This window comes from Vicia villosa, linkage group LG4 (genome assembly GCF_029867415.1).
Source record: "Vicia villosa cultivar HV-30 ecotype Madison, WI linkage group LG4, Vvil1.0, whole genome shotgun sequence".
Classification (NCBI taxonomy): domain Eukaryota; kingdom Viridiplantae; phylum Streptophyta; class Magnoliopsida; order Fabales; family Fabaceae; genus Vicia; species Vicia villosa.
Window position 1 is genome coordinate 50,845,090 of NC_081183.1, and position 14,266 is coordinate 50,859,355.

Below are 14,266 nucleotides of genomic sequence, written 5' to 3' on the forward strand. Positions count from 1 at the left end.
TTTCTAGACAAAACAAAACAATCAATTAATAACACTTAGTTTGACACAGTCCCACCAGGTGTGCCAATTTGTTTACGGTGATTTCCGGTAAACAACCGCTAGTCCTCCAAACTATAATAAATATGATTTGGTTACTCGCAGGATCGACTAGATTGATCCTAGGACATGGTCAAACAAAAGGTTTATTGATGTGATTTGGTTCATACCTGTTTGTTTTGATTTCGAGAAATTTATGTTCAAATGACTAATCATTCGAGATAACGCTGGTTATATGAGTTAGTGTAACCTCGACGCATAAATCGTAATAAGAAAACATGTAAATTGCGAGAATGTAAATTGCAAGAAAATTAACATGCAAGAATGTAAGTCGCAGGAATATAAATTGCAGGAAAGTAATGTGCATGAAATTAAATGACTTCGAAAGTAAAAGTTTAAACAAGGAAAGTAAAGAAAACGAAAAGATATTTGATAAAAGTAAATACACATGTATTCAAATTGGTGGTGTCATACGTACATTTCTCAGCGAACTCTTTCTCTTAACACTTGATACTTGAGCGATATGTGAGTGATTTGTACAAAATGAACACACGAAATCCTATCATTAAGACTCCTATTTATACTAAATTTGACCCTAACGGTCATACAATAATCTAATGCCACGTTATCCACGAGAACTCTGGGGATGCCATCTGTCTATGTGCAGTTACATAAACCGTTTCGCAATTCAAATCTTCCCGCTCAAGTCCTTTTCGACATGTGGCCATATAGTTATATTCGAAAATGTTACGGAAATACATTAAGCTTCAGTACTTTATGTAATTTTCCGCGAAATGTCTAAGTCTTGGCAAAGATATCTTCCGTGTTAGCTTCGATACTTCTCTCCTCCGTTTCAACTTAGACATCTTCTTGATGCATGGCCAGCAGTAGCCATTTTTTAAATCTTCGAAGATCAACTTCTTAAACGAAATCTCCAGCTAACACTAGGTAAACTCAAATAAGTCAATGCAAACAAACATTTAATCTCACTGATATTTTAATTTGTTAGTCTATATAAAGTTGAGTTGAATGACTTATTTATAAATGTTCAAATGAAATAGGCTTTTAAGTAGGCTAACGGGCCAATCAGACCTTCTAAAAGGCCAGACTCAGGCCAAAAAAATAAGCCTACGATAGGCTACAGGCCAGACTTAGGCTTTGAATTTTTTAGCAGGCCAGGCTCAGGCTTAGCAAAGCCTAGCTCGGCCCAGCCTATTCCCACGCCTAATCCTGTGTTCACATGTATATTAAGTGATAATTTAGATGTATCGAATGATTGTTATAAATATCTTGCTTAAATATGTATTAAATATGCATTAAGGTCATTTCTATTCCAAAATTTCAATGGCTCAATTTCTTTGTTTACTAGATGGAACAAAACCCATATCATAAAAGTGTAAATAAATGTATCTCTACTATTAACCATTTAAATTTTCTGTAAGCTAAATAAATGTATGCATTTCACTATAGTATTTTCTAAGTTACATTATAACGACTTCATATCATATAATCTTATACACTCTGCTACAGAATAATCACCGATTAAGCACTCTTCGAGTGAATGTCAAATCCTCACTAGGTAAGAAAAGGAAGAAGAAATAATAAGAAAAAATAAAAATATTATCATTCAACCGTGACCGAAAATGGTTCATTCTCATAACATATATGTTCAACTTTTCATAACAACTTGCATAAAATCAGAAAACAGAAATAACATGATATAATTAAGTGCAACTGACATCACCAAGGAATTACACTACTTGCAAATGTTATCCATCATTCAACCTCGTTTCTTTGATTGCTTATTTTCCACTGTTGGACTCACTTCTACCTCCTCAATGTTGGGCCTTTCCTCAGCAAGTATTAGGTCTACTAATAATGGGATCGTAGAATTTCTATGCCCATAAAAACTCACCTTATATGTGAAGGTGAGAACTTTTAAATGGCAAGGGTTCAACTATGAGATATTTTAAAAACTTGAGAGATCAAATCTTTGTAATGATGCATTAAGAAGAAAGTACGACAAAAAATGAGCCATTGTTGCTAGTATATCATCAGCGGTACTTGATCTTGTACACCAACTCTGGTAATATTACTCATTCAACAATGAAGGTAAAGAGTTAGTTAAAGAGAAGGAGCAAAAATAGGCTTAAACATACTTGGTATAAATTTTCAAAAAGGCTATTGTATACATTGGCTCATTTTCACACTAGTGGAAGAAGCTATTCTAGATGACGTAATGTCTACACTCTTGAAAGACATAATAAATGTAACACCCCGATTTTTAACAGCGCGAGTGTATTTTTTTTTTCAAAATTAATGCCTTACAAAATATGGACGACTGTCCTTTTAGGCATAATAAAAATGATAAATCAGAGTACGAGCTTTTCGGTCTAAGTCTTTTCCATAAATAGGCCCAGCGCAATGCCCAAGGTCATAAAATATTTGACCACTTGAAAATAATTGCGTACAGAGTATTTGACAACAAGTAAAGGTCAAAACCACACACACAAATTAAGCATTCAGCTTTAACAACAAACTTCCAAACAAACACAGACAACACTCTAAAACAAAACCAGCTGATCTTGAACTCCTAGCCAAAGACATTCACATATTACAAGTCTTCACGACACCGGGATACCTTAACTATCCCCAATTGCTAACAGCCTGGGTGGTCGTTAGCCACAACAGAATAATAGTAGAGGGTCACGATCTAAAAATAGCATACATGAAAGAATACACACATGCAAGTAAAACATGATATACAACAGTCACAATATTTATTTCAACAAATAAAGTAATGCACAAATATCCAAATGCAGACTCTACATGGGTGTGATCCCCCTAACCGGGTTCCTCACATGCATGAATTCCGGAATTTTACCTCTCCGCAGAGAGTCGTGGCCTCTTTCCACTAAAAGGTTCTGCCTCACTAAAAGTGATCTCAACAGACACTAAGCTACTGCCTCACTAGAAGTGATCTCAACAGAAACCAACTCAATAAAATCCCGCAGGATTAGGTGGGCTCAATCTACTAGAGTCCTCACCCGGTGCAGTCCTCTCGACATACACGCAACTATGATATGCATGAGCACATAATGCAAATGCATCATAACATTTTCTCAATAGTCAATTCATATATTCGAAAAATCATATGAACTTACATAATCTTCACATATGTAATCATAACCACAGTCAATTCATATATTTTCAACAAATCATATGAAACACATTCTCAAGTTTAGCATCACAGCAGAAACACACATCCCCAACCGGGCACACAATCATTCATACCAACACATATGCATTCAATCATATATAATATCGTTAGAAAGTGCCCTTACCTTAGTAAGCTTCCAACATATTCAACTTACGCTATATGAGAATGATTTTCCACTCTAGACGAAGTCTCTTGTCCGGCTCACACTCTGAACCTTTTTAAAATACACAATTTAATTAAGTTAATACAAACCCAACTACATCCATAATAAGGGATTTACCTTGGCCACTTCCCTAATCAATTAGGTTTAGATTTTTATTACCATATTACTAACCTAATCATTATATATTATAGGAATATATCTTTTCAAAAAGAAAATGGTTTTTCTCTTATAAGAAAATATACTAATTCAAATATTTCTAAATCACTGTTTTAAATTCATTTATTATTATCAATAATTGGTTCTTGCAATTTTAACTTAAAAGATATATTCAAAATCGAAAAGTCCTTAAAATATTATTATTTTCTATATTAAAATAAATCCGTATCAAATATGATAATTTCTCTTTTGTTTTTGAACAAGTTTATATAATATAAATTTTATCTTCAAAACAAAGTAGGAAAATTATAAATCAATTTAAGTCTCATATAATTTATGTTTCCGTCTAGTCTCAATTAAAATTAGAACAATAAGACTATCATTTATTTCAAAGCATAAGTAAAATCAAATTTGTTTCCTCAAAAAGAAACATAAATCAAACCATAACTTAAAATAAATTGTTATTTGAAATATTTAAACTTAAATATAATACTAAAACCATACTATATGAAATTAAAATCTCCGAATATTATTTATCTTCTTAAAATATCAAGTTCAAAATATTAAATATAATTACTATTTAATTTTAAAGATTAATAATCATTTTTAAGTTTCAAATTAAAACAGAGTTGTTATATTTATATATAAGTGACATAAAATTTGAACTTTGATAATTAATATATTAATTTTATAATCATACGTGTAGAAATTTAATTTTAGTTATGAGTTAAACTTACTATTTTTAATCAATTTACAAAAATAATTCAACCAAAACCAAACAAGCTAGAGCTATGAGTCCTTTTTTTTTCTTTCCAGAAAGAGTTAATCCAACCTCAATTAATCAAAATAATAGTAAATTTGTCCTCAAAGTCTCTTTATAATTCTAGGATGGTAAAACATGAGTACTATGTCTTTAGACCAAAATAATTTATTAAAATATTGCAATTTATAATGATAAGAATAATATTTGTATTTCTTATGGCCATGATCAATTCTTTCATTAAGCAAACTAAGGAATCAAACTCTGCAACTTTTAACAATTAAAATAACCATCAGTATCGCGGGTCTTGAGGGCCGCGCTTCTCTGTCTTCTTCGGTGGATCTGGATCTTAGGGTTTTCTTAGTCAAGATTTTGGTTTAAACTCCTGTTTTTCGAAACAGGGACCTTGTCGAGGCTAGTGAGAATTCCTTTGCTTCTTTTCTACTGTCTTCTTCTTTTTTCTTTCTTATGTTCAACAGGCGCGGTGGTCCACGGCAAGGAGGTTGGGAGGAGGTTAGGAGGAAGGGTGCTTTTAGGTCTTTGAAACCTAAATGGGATACTTTCCCGTTCGGGGGGAGAAACGCAAACATTCCGGTTCAGTCCTCGGAGGAGTGTTCGATTTATTTCTCGGAATTTCCTGATTCCTACAGCGCAAAGGATCTTTTTGAGTTATTTGGTTGTGTGGGCAAGGTGTTAGAAGTGGCAATAGCTCCGAGGAGGAATTCGGTGGGTAAAAGGTTCGGTTTCGCGAAATTCTTCGAAGAGAAGGATGTGAGGATGTTAGCAGTGAGGGTAGATAACATAGTCATACTGGGAAAGAAAATCCACGCCAACATTCCAAGGTTTCAGAGGGGTGAGTCGGCAGGCCTCAGCGGCAAACCGTCTTCAGGGGAAGGCTCAGGTTCAGTTTCAGCGAAGCCTCAGCAGGGGATGTTTGTTAAAGCTGCTGATCAGATTTATGGAGGGTTCAGAAGGATTAACAGGTCCTATGCACAGGTAACCGAGAATTCCATTTTGAAGGAGAAGAAGTGCATACTGAACTACAAATCCAAAGCAGAAACAAAGGCGAGTTTGGCTAAAGCGTATGTTGGAAATGTTCTGATTCCGGGTTCGGCTTATACCATTCAAACTCAATTTGAATTGGAAGGGATGTATGTTATCAAGGTCACTCCTCTGGGGGGTAACCGTTGCCTGCTTCAAGAAATGGAGGAGGGGTTCATTGCGGACTTAATCGGTGAGGGCGAAACTTGGTGGAAAGGCTGGTTCAGTGATATAAGAAAGTGGGAGGATACTGATATAGATGGTAGCAGGACTGTGTGGATAAAGGTTTTCGGAATCCCGGCTCACGCTTGGGACGACGATTTCTTCGTGGCGCTAGCTGAGGGCATTGGTTCCTTTGTGAGCATTGACGCGAATACGGCTGCTAAAGCATGTTATGATTTCGCAAGAATACTGCTGAAAGTTGACATTGGTGCCTCAGTACCGGAGTCCGTGGAGGTCGTGATAGACGAGAAGCCTTTTTCTTTGTTCTTGAGGGAGGAAATCTATGACGCTCTGAGGATTAATCCAGGTAATTCTAAAACTCAAATTACTGGCCCCGAGTCATCGGACTCGGATGAATTCTGGATAAATGATTTGCAGGAACAGAATATTAATTCGGTTGATGAGTGTTCGGACGACATCTTAGAACATCTTTCAGAAAGTGGTTTTGGGGCTAATCCTTTTGTCGATACGGCTGTCCCAAAGTCGGGTAAGGGGAAGTATGGTGGAAGTGGTGCGGTGTTGGAGAATCATAACAGTGGCTGTTGTGGTGATGGTGTGAATTATAATTTGGGAGATAATGCCGCTGTCTTGGTGAATTGTAATAGCGACAAGGGTGCGGTATTGGTAAACTCGGTGGACACCATCGAACAATATTCTGATAGCAGTTTTGGGGCTATTCCTGTGGTACCTAAGTCTGTTTCTAAGCCGGGAAAGGGGAGGCACGGGGGCAGTGATGCGGTTTTGGCAAAACCTAATAGTGGTTGGCATGGTGATGGATTGAACCATAACTTGGGAGATATTGGTGCTGTTTTAGCTAAAAGTAACAAAGGATGTTGCGGCACTGTTTTGAAGCGTAACCTGGGTGTTGCTGGGGCTGTTTCTGCTTCTTCAAATGGGCTTTTTGACAGGATGCTGGGCACTGTTTCTGCCGCAGCTGAAGCAGCAAGGCAGCCGGTCCTGGTCCTTTCAGCCGGTGATGCTATTGGCACCGGGTCTGCTAATTCAGTGGTAAATTGCAGCTTGGTTCGAAAAGATCCATTCATGGGGAATAAAAAATTGCGGCTTAGAAAAATGGTTGGCAAAGGAGGAGTTGGAAGAAAATTAAAGGGGCAGGGGCGGAAAATTTGTGATGGTAAGAGGGCTGTTGGTTCAGGGCAAGTAGGTAGCGCGCCTTGTGGGAATGGTTTGGTGCCTACGGATTCTTCTAAATCTTGTTCTGTGTGTTACGGAGAACAAACGGAAGAGTCGGATATTTGTAGGAATAACGGGCGGATCTGGGAGCAATTGGATCGTAATATGGGAGGAAAATTGTTAGCGGCTATGATGGCTTTGGGGGTTGTGAATGTGGATGGTAGAAATGACTTGGAGAGCAAGTGTGGTAGTTCTGAAAAATGGGGGGCTAAGGAATCGGTGTCTGGGAGGGAGTCTAAAAAGGATCCTCAATGATTTTAGGATCCTTTAATGTTAGGGGATGTGCGAATGCACTTAAAAGAAGGAGAATAAAGGAATTGATTAAGAAAGGAGGAGCGGAGTTATTTTTGATTCAAGAATCAAAAGTTCCCAACTTTAAGGAGGAGATGGCTAAAAGCTTATGGTATGGTGGTGAGGTTGGATATTCTTTTTCCAACTCTGTGGGGAGGTCGGGAGGTTTGATTATCTTGTGGAATCCCACCAATATGGAGGTTATTAGTAGCTTTAGAGGGGACGGCTATTTAGGAATAAAAGTCCTATGGAAGAATGATATTTACTATGTGGTCAACGTCTATTCTTCGTGTGACATTATCAAAAAGAAATTGTTGTGGCAAGAGTTGTTGAGATTGAAGAATGTTTTTACCGACGTCGAATGGATTTTTGGAGGGGACTTTAATGCCATAAAGGATAGTAGGGAAAGAAAGGGGAGAGCGGTTACTATTAATAACAACGAGATTGACTTATTTGTGGAGTTCATTGTTAATAGTGATTTGGTGGATGTTCCGAGCAAAGGTAAAAAATTTTCTTGGTATAGCGGTGATGGTAAATCTATGAGTAGAATCGACCGATTTCTTGTTTCGCATCAAGTTGTTAACAAGTGGGGGGTGGTTGGTCAATTTATTGGCGATAGGGATATCTCGGATCATTGTCCGGTTTGGTTAGTGAAGGATAATGTAAATTGGGGACCGAAACCGTTCAAATTTAATAACGAATGGTTTTCTTTTGATTCTTTCTTGCCTTTTGTGGAGAAAGAGTGGAAATCTATGACTGTTCGAGGGAGAGGCGATTATGTGTTAAAGGAAAAACTTAGACTTTTAAAGGAGAAGCTTAGGAGATGGAATATAGAAGTGTTTGGAAGGATTGATTTGGAAGTCGAAGAGGGTGTTAGGGAATTAAATATGGTGGATAGTAGGTTGGAAGAAGTGTCCGAAGAGTTGCGTCGGGAGTTGGTGGAAAAGAGGAAAGAGGCGTCTAGTAGAATATGGAGGAATATGAGAATTAAGGAGAACATGCTAATCCAAAAATCAAAGGTGAGATGGATGAAAGAGGGAGATGCGAATAGTAGTTTCTTTCACAAGGTGATGAAAGAAAAAAGAAGGTTTAATCATTTAGGGCCTCTCCTCTCGGAGGGGGGTATGGTGGAATCGGTGGAGGAGATTAGAGAGGAGGTTTTCAATCATTTTAGTAACAAATTCGTCGAACCGGAGGAAGAAAGGCCTTTGTTGGAAGGGATAGATCTCAAAAGTATTAGCGTTGAAGAATGTTTGTTCCTTGAAAAACCATTTCAAGAGAGTGAAATCAAGGAGGCTATTTGGGATTGTGGGATAGACAAAAGTCCGGGCCCGGATGGCTACACGTTTCTTTTCATTAAGAATTGTTGGGCGTTCATTAAGGAGGATTTCGTTAAATTCTTCAATCATTTCTTTGATGGAGGAGTTATTTCAAAGGCGGTCACATCATCTTTTTTGACTTTGATTCCGAAGTTGCAAAATCCGTTGACCTTGGACGACTATAGGCCTATTTGTTTGGTGGGATGTTTGTACAAAGCTATAGCCAAATTATTGGCGGGAAGACTTAAAGGGGTGCTTAATTCTATCATTTCTCCTTGCCAAAACGCTTTTGTGCCCGGTAGACAATTGTTGGATGGAGTGTTAGTGGCTAATGAGGTGATTGATTATGCTAGGAAGGAAGGTAGAGAGTGTATGCTTTTTAAAGTGGATTTCGAGAAAGCTTACGACAAAGTGAGTTGGAGCTTTTTGCGTTACATGATGAAAAGGATGGGCTTCGGGAAGAAATGGATGGGATGGATGGAGTTGTTGGTGTTTAATAGTAATATGTCGGTGCTTGTGAACGGTAGCCCCACAAAGGAATTCGGAGTTTCTAGAGGATTGAGACAAGGTGATCCTTTATCTCCTTTCCTCTTCGTTTTGGTGGCGGAGGGATTGACGGGCCTTATTAGGAAATCCATTGATATAGGAGATTTTGGGAGGTTTTCTATTAAGGGTGCTTGTTATGTGGATATTCTTCAATTTGCGGATGATACTATGATTGTGGGGGAGGGAACGTGGAAACATCTTTGGGCCATCAAATCGGTTCTAAAGGCGTTTGAAATAGTATCGGGTCTTGGAATTAATTACCATAAGAGTAAGATGATTGGCATCAATGTTAGGAGATCTTTTTTGGACGCCGCATCCTATTTTCTCTCATGCAAAGTGGAGGAAAACAACTTCTCTTTTCTTGGCATTCCGATCGGGTGTGATCCTAGGAAGACTTCGACATGGCTCCCCTTTTTGAGTAAGGTGAAGAAGTGGTTAACGGGGTGGAAAAGTCGGTTTCTAAACTTGGGAGGGCGTATCACTCTTTTGAAAGCGATTCTTACACCACTTGCTATTTTTACTATGTCTTTCTATAAGATGCCGATGAAGGTGGTGAGAGAATTCAATTCGATTCAAAGTAACTTCTTGTGGGGTGGAGTGGAAGAGAAAAGGAAGATTCATTGGATTAGTTGGAAAAGGGTGATGTCTCCGATTGAAAAAGGGGGTTTAGGGATAAAAAATATTTCGGCTTTTAATTTAGCACTCCTTTGCAAGTGGAGATGGAGGATCCTAAATGGTCACGAATCTCTTTGGTACAACGTCTTGAAAGCAAGGTACGGAGATTTATTTTCTTTTATTTTTCATGGTGGTGACGGTTTCAAAATTCCTTCTTCTTCTTCTCTTTCTTCTTGGTGGAGGGATTTAGTGAAGATTGGTTATCGCTCGTTTAGAGATCCTATAAAGGAGTGTTGTTTGTTTGATGTTCATAATGGTTTCAACACTCCTTTTTGGGAAGCAAGGTGGTTGGACGGTGTCATTTTGAAGGATTTGTTTCCGGACTTGTTTTTGTTTTCCAATTTGAAGGGGGTGTCGGTGGCGGCTATGGGAGGTTGGTCGGAGGGTGTTTGGAGGTGGGGGGATTTTGGTATTTCCGTGTCGGTTTTGGAGGATGCCGAGGTGAGGAGTCGGTTCATCTCTTTTAGCCTTTTGGTGGGCAAATTTGGAGGATTTAAGGATGGCAAGGATTCGGTTAAGTGGGAGGGTGATAAAGGTTTGGATTTTTCCGTGGCTTCTTGTTATGCTTTCTACGGTAAAGACTTTGTCCCGCATGGCCCACCTAACAAATTTGATGATGTTTTTCGGCTTGTTTGGAGAGTAGAGGTGCCTTTCAAAATTAAGGCTTTTGGTTGGAGACTCCTACATGATAGATTACCTACCAAGAATCTTTTAGTCTCGAGAGGTATTCATTTTCCCGTTGATAATTTAATGTGTTTTTTTTGTGGAGTGGATGTAGAGAATAGAAACCATTCCTTTTTCGGTTGTGACGTGGTGAAGAATATATGGAAAGAAATAGCTTTTTGGGTTGGTAAAGTGAGTTATATGGAGGACGATTGTTTGTCCAATTTTATGGATTGGCATAGGTTCTTTTGTACTCAAAAGTTAGTAGATAGCAAAGTTGATGTGATATGGTTGGCAACAACTTGGACTATATGGATCACTAGGAATGGAGCTTGTTTCCGGGAGGAGGGTTGGAACGTTAACGACATTGTTTGGAGCATCAAGCTTCTTGTTTGGAAGTGGTCTTTTTGCGGAAAAATTACGCATTCCAATTATTCCTTTTACGAGTTTAGTAAGGATCCAATTCTTTTTCTCTCGTAATTCCTTTGTAATTGGCGTGTAATTTTTCTCTTCTTCCGGGTTTTTTTTCCCGCCTTCGTGTAATCAGATGTTGAGAACCCTTAGTTCTCTATTATATAATATCTTGCTTACACACAAAAAAAACATTTTATTTAAAACAAATAATCCATAAAATAATAAATTGCACAACAAGATTTTCTTTGTGGATTTTGTAGATATTAACAAGAGAAAGTAAAAGAATTTTTCTCACCATATAAATTAGATTTAAAGCTCCACCATAACTCATGGATCAACTTTGATTCATCACTTTTCTTGAGATTCTTACTTGAACATTTGTATAAGTGTTTTTGTGATTCAATTTCAATTTTTACCAACACTTAAATTTTGTGCTTATTATCTCTTAACAAATATTGAAAAAAAAATAAAAGAAAGAAGTAGGCATAAGAGTGTTTTACGTGAGAGAAGATGAAGGAATGAAATGGAATGAGTCTTAGCACTTGCTTAAATAGAAAGTCCAAAATAATACTAGCTATTGGATTAAAGTAGAAGACATGTGGGTTCAATCTTAGCCCTCCATTCTCACTCTCACAAAGAGTAAAATAATAATATATCAACAAAAATATCTAGATATTTTAGTTTGAAGAAGTTAAATTACTAGTTTAATCATTCATAAAGCCAACGTGTTGAATTTAAACTTGGGCTACAAGATTTCTACTACATGAAATTAAAGGAATGAACATTTTAAAACGGAACAATATTATGGAAAAGGAGACCGGAATGAATAACAGTCGAACGCGCGTTTGATCGAAAAATAAAATTGAATATATGAAAATGATTTACGCGAAACGAAGTTTAATAAAAAGACTGAAAATAATCAAAATCACAAATAAAAATATCCGGTTAAACAGACTCTGATAGGTAAATTTATGATCGTAAATATCGTCGAAAAAATAAAACGAGCTTACCAACAGAATCTACGCGCAACATAGATTAATAAAATAGTCTGATTCAAGTCAAAACTCGAAATATTTTGTCCGCTAATTTTTCACACGGTGTCGAATCACTTCAACCGGCCAGTCTGTAAAACTCCTATTTAAATTTTAACATAATAAAAATATTTTGCATGGATAATTAAAACTGTAAGAACATGATGCTATTTTTAATAGAGTTTTGGTAGTACTTCGGCACGGTCTCTATAACGTTGTGTTATTTATAGACAATTATATAAAAAAATTGATAGAATAAAATAGCATAATACTATTTAATATTCTCAAATTCTAATTAGTGTTTATTTACTTTTACGGGTCTTACAATAAATATGATCAAAAGTCTATTTGAAAAGATAAAGCTTTTCTCTTGATTCTCATAATGGATTCAAATGAGAAAAATGTTACCACACTAGTTTCGGTAGTGTGCGAATTTCCTGATATATTTTTTTGGAGGATGCCACTTCATTATATCATGAGAGATGTGGAGTTATTTGTAGATCTAGTTGCGGGAACTGCTCCATTTCCATTTCATCGTATCATATGTCTCTGATTTAGCGAAGAGAATTGAAGAATCAATTAGAAGATATGTTCACAAAGTACTTAATTCGACCAAGTGCATCTCTATTCGGTGCTCTCTTTTTTTGAGTGTAAAAGAGAGATGGTGGTATGCATCACTGCAATGAATACTGTCTGTTGAATAAATTCGCTATCAATAGTAAATAGCCTCTGCCTCGAATTAAGGACATCCTAGATCAATTAAAAGGAGCTTGGTGTTTTTGAAGATTAAGTTACAACCAGGGTACCATCATATTCGAGTGAAGAATTCCGACACATTGAAGATCACATTTTGAACTCAGTATGGTCATTACAAATTTTATGTAATGCCTATCAGAGTTTCCATCACTCTTGTTGTTTTTATGAATCACGTGAACGGAGTGTTCCATCCATACATGGACCAATTAGTTTTGATCTTTATATTGATATCCTAACTTACTCTTATACTTTGGAGCATCAGAGAACTTTGTTGTTTGTTTTGCGAGAGAATAAGCTTTTTGCAAAATTAAATAAATGTGAATTTTTGATGTTAGAAGTCAAGTGTTTTAGTCATGTTATTTCTCAAGGAGGTATGGCAGTAAGCCCTTTAAAGGAAGAAGCTATAATACCTAATAATTTGTCTAAATTTATGAGCTTCTTAGGTTTAATTTGATATTATTAGAGGTTCATTTTTTGATTCTCTTAGGTAACATTGCCATTGGTCAAACTCACTCTCACTCTCAGAGAAGTTATTTTCGTTGGGATTTAAAGTGGGAGCGAAGTTATTGGAAATTAAAAGAAAAGTTGACAATTGCTCTCGTTTTGGTGATTCTTGATCCTAATCATAGATTTGAGGTATTCGGTGATGCTTCAAGGAAAGGATTAGGATTGATGATTTTGAAATGGTGCTTTGATTATGGAAGATTAAAAGTCCATCATAGATTTGATATTTATGTTAGAAGATTGTAAGAGAGATCTTGGTGTGAGGCTTGTTCAAAAATATAATACAGTGAAAAATCCTTCAAGATGTGAAGGGACTAGATGTATCCGTGAGTTGGAAATGAGAAGTAATATTAATTTTGGTCTCATTTATATTTTGGATATATATTTTTCTCCACTTTTTGCTTTAAGTTTACCACCATAATTCTGAAAAATAAAAAGAAAAGAACAATAACAAAATAATAAGAAAATTTCTTAAAACTTAATTCAATCCCTCTTAGGTTACATCTCAAATTACATGTTTTCCTAGGACACCATATTTATCATAATACTCTTCACAACGCCGAGACATTACAATTTTGATCACTTTAAATATTTTTTTTTAAAAATTAAGATCAAATAGATAAAAATTTTAATTTAATATTTTTTATATAATATAAATGAAAATTTATATTGAAATTTAGAACGTTTGATCTTTATCAAACAATTGGAAAAATGCCGAATGTGCAAATGTGGAGAATGATGAATATATAAATTGATTTTGAGTTTGTAGTTTTTGGGCCTTAGGAATTTTAGGCCCAAAATTATGTTGTACTAGATCTAACATCTAGAAGCATATTCTAGAGAGATCCATAAAGTTTTCTAGAAGATAAGGATTAATTAGGATTGTTTAGAAAAGTATAGAAAATTCTAGATAGTAGTTTATAGCCATTAGATTAAGTTTGTAGTGGCAAAATCATAGTCGTTGATTTAGAAATATCACATGTATAAATAGAGGTTATGTACTTGAGTTTGTATAATTCAAAAATTACAAACACTCTGAATAATACTCTCAATAATACAAGTAGCCTTCTCTTTTCCAAAAGTTTTCTATCCTCTCTAAAATACTTTAACACTTTCTCCACCCTCCCAAACTTCCTTCTGATAGAAAATTATGATTGCAATGAATTTGATTTAGTTACTAAGCATTCCTTGTGTCAATAATTAAACTTAGTGTTTGATTTTTGCTAGATTTCAGTTTCTAATTATCGGGCCGAAGAGAAACAATTACCCATTGATATG